This window comes from Alligator sinensis, unplaced genomic scaffold (assembly GCF_000455745.1).
Source record: "Alligator sinensis unplaced genomic scaffold, ASM45574v1 scaffold692_1, whole genome shotgun sequence".
Lineage (NCBI taxonomy): Eukaryota > Metazoa > Chordata > Crocodylia > Alligatoridae > Alligator > Alligator sinensis.
Genome location: NW_005842238.1, coordinates 777,461 through 780,515, shown reverse-complemented (window position 1 = coordinate 780,515; position 3,055 = coordinate 777,461). Strand labels below are relative to the sequence as shown.

Sequence of the window (3,055 nt, the reverse complement as noted above, 5' to 3'; positions counted from 1 at the left end):
TCCCCTCTTTGCCTCCTGCAGGCCCGGCGGCTCCTGCAGAGCTGCTCGGCTCCGGCTCGTCCCCAGCGCGCCTTGTCGCGGGCTTCCAGGGCATCCCGCCGCGATGCCCCGGCCCGGCCCAGCGCCGGGTGTTTTCCGCCCGGGGTCTCCATTCCAGGAGGGTCCTGGGCTCTGCAGCGCCGCGTTACCCTGACCTGACCCGGGGCCCCAGGGGGCCAGGATTCACGTGTGTGCCGGTGCGCGACAGCCATGTCACGCCCCCAGCCAGCCCATACGATGATCTGCTGTTTGTCTTCAGGTGCCCGGGGGCAGGATGTTGAAGTGATGAGGACTGAAGTGCAACGGCACCTCTGCTCTTCTTATTCCTTTCGAAGGACTCGCTTTTTCCTTTTCCCGTGTCCCCAACAAGCTGTCGCTGATAGTTGTGGTATCACATCCCCCAACTGAGGTAACTGCTTCACACCCATGGATAACAGCTTCTGTGCCAGGAGTGGGTTTACTCCCTCCAAAGCGATAAGCGCCTTTCAGAGATGAGATCCTTTTCAGTCTTGTAATGTTCAAATGCTCTTACCAGGCTGTGTCCCTGGAGCCATACAGATAAACCCTTTGTCTTGCACGTTGCTAATTACAGGCTTGGAGAGGCTATTCGAGGCCTTCAACCCGAGCACGAGAATGCTAAAATCTGGATTTATGGTGAAGTGTCTGTGGGCACATCTACACGTTTATTAATGCACTGTAATTACATTAAGTTTAGTACCTGCTGTGACAGGTACTAAATGCGTCATAATTGTTGCTACTGTGCATTAGCGCAGATTAACGTTTTTCTGATGCTACTGTGCATTAGACTAAATCTACTGTGCGTTAACATAGGCTTTGCCTGCCGTGCTAATGCACAGTAGAATCAGTTTCTGAACATGAAGCACCTCATGTAGACACGCCCTGTGTTAGCTCTTTTATGGGAAGACAAGCCATCTAAGATGTACTGATCAACTGGTTGATATTGGTTTATAACTAGCGGAGTTGTGACTAAGCATTTACCTTAACATTTGCAGGGTATGTTCCCCAGAGTCATGAGATGTTGACTCACTGAGGCATATGTCCTATGTACTGTAACCCTGTCATCAGGAAAAAAGAAATAATATTTAAAAAGTGCTATCAAAGAATGATCACCAAAGCAATGCAGTGTGAAATTAATAAAACTAGGCCTTGACAAGCAGTGAGAGGTGCTAGTGTACTCATTGTTATTAAAAGGGTGAAAATGTATAAGTGCTTAGCCCTTCTATTTTGCATTTTGGCCAAAGATCTGTTATGGAGATTAACGTTTTTAGCCTTGCAACATCCTTGTTAAGTATTTATTACATCTTTTTTTTACATATGTAAACATTACTCACCTTTTACAGATGATGGGATTGAGGCTCAAAGCCAACAGTTTTCAAGAGAGGTCACTAAAGTTGAGAGGTGAACTAGTCACAGGTGAGGCTGAATCCAGGACTGTCTCCAGTGGCATGTTTGCCTTCAGCCCCTCTTGAAGCAGAATAACTTTTCCAAATTATGCTGTTTTTATGTTACTTTCAAAGGCCAGGTATATTTACTGATATGACATCACATGTGATAGGAACTGAAAGGGGATGGTGATAATCAGTGAGAGACTAGGTATAATTGTTGATTCAGAAATGTTTAAATTATTCTGTGGTTAACACTAGAATCCCATGTGCTGCATTGCTCTCATCTCAGCACACTTCAGTCTCCATGTTCAGTGCTAGACTTATGCGGAAACCTCATGCTGTCATCTTTCAGGTATTCAGTTGAAACCCAAGGGAGGAGGCTTATCTTTAAGGAATGTGCTGTTTCCCCCGCAATAGTGACAACTTGACTGTTCACATCTCAGCATTCAGAGAGAATTTGTGCCCCTTATTCAGGCTACTGTATAGAGTCAAAGTCTCCACCAAAGGTCTTTTCCTTTTGTTGTATCTGCATATCCATTCCTTTGAGGAAAGCTGTCTGTCTTGCTTTGCCCGTATCAGCTATTACCATTCATGGAGTAGCTGTGATACCAAACTTGGGCTCACAGCATGTAAAAGAATCAATATGTTGATATTGAAAAAAAAACCTGTCAATAATACTTTAGGTTAGTTTGGAAAGTGAAGTCTGTTCATGGGAATGAGATGGTTGTGACCAGAACATTTGTAACATAGCATACTGTGAAAAATTATGGTCAGGGGCTAACACCAGAGGTGGTTTTGAGCTGTGAGCGACTGAGGACATTTTTTGCAGGGGGGGGAAGTTAAGAAAAGAACAATGAGCACTGCAGCCCTCGCCCCGCTGGTGAGGATTGCGGAAGACTCCTTGTATTGTAAGAATCCCCCATCCTCTTATTGCCCTTGCTATTCCAATAGTTAATTTCTTGTTGTATCGTCTACTTGGAAAGCTCTTCCTGCCCCTTTGAGCCTTTTCTTCCTTAAAACACCACTCTGTAAGCAAATTCTCCCCTTTATATTGTTAGCAATCCCTTTCCCCTTGTCCGGTTTTGTTGCTTCTCCTGGTTAAGTCTTATCCATACTGAAACGCACAGGTTAATCCAGATGAAAATAGGCCTAGCTATGCATGTGCAAGAGTGACTCGTTTAAAGAGTACATGCTTCTTCCATCTAGACTGGACAAGCCTCAAATTCACTTTTCGGTTTGAATGGGCCCCCATGGATCGATACCCCCATTCAAACTCCCGTCTTTTCCCACAAGGAGTTAACCCCCCGGCCGCCCGCGCCTTTCAGGGCTTCCAATCGAGCACCGATCGTCCCGAGCGCTCTCTGGGTCCGAGCTGTGTGGAGAAGGATCTAGTCGATCGCCACGGCCCAGAGAGCACAGCCTTCTAAATCAACAACCGATGCAAAGATCCCCTTCCCCCAACATCGGCCCCGCTGTTGCGGGCAGTGACGGCGGCCCAGTCGGCTCCACCCGCCCCGCGCAGGCAAGGAGTAGGTTGGCGAGTCGAGAGCCGAGCCCCGATTAGCTCGGCTCGCCCGAGCTCCCAGACGCGAGAGTCGAGCGCCGATGCA

At 47.4% G+C, this 3,055-nt stretch overlaps 1 protein-coding gene across 1 annotated transcript in view; it reads right to left on the bottom strand.

The window, feature by feature from the left end:
* The window catches only part of SUDS3 (SDS3 homolog, SIN3A corepressor complex component), a 36,833-nt gene extending 35,425 nt beyond the window's left edge, over nucleotides 1-1,408 (bottom strand). The window contains exon 1 of the mRNA XM_025208563.1: nucleotides 1,392-1,408. The gene's annotated coding sequence lies outside the window, so the exon portion shown is untranslated. The remainder of the gene's footprint in view (nucleotides 1-1,391) is intronic.
* Between the last annotated feature and the right edge of the window lie 1,647 nt (nucleotides 1,409-3,055).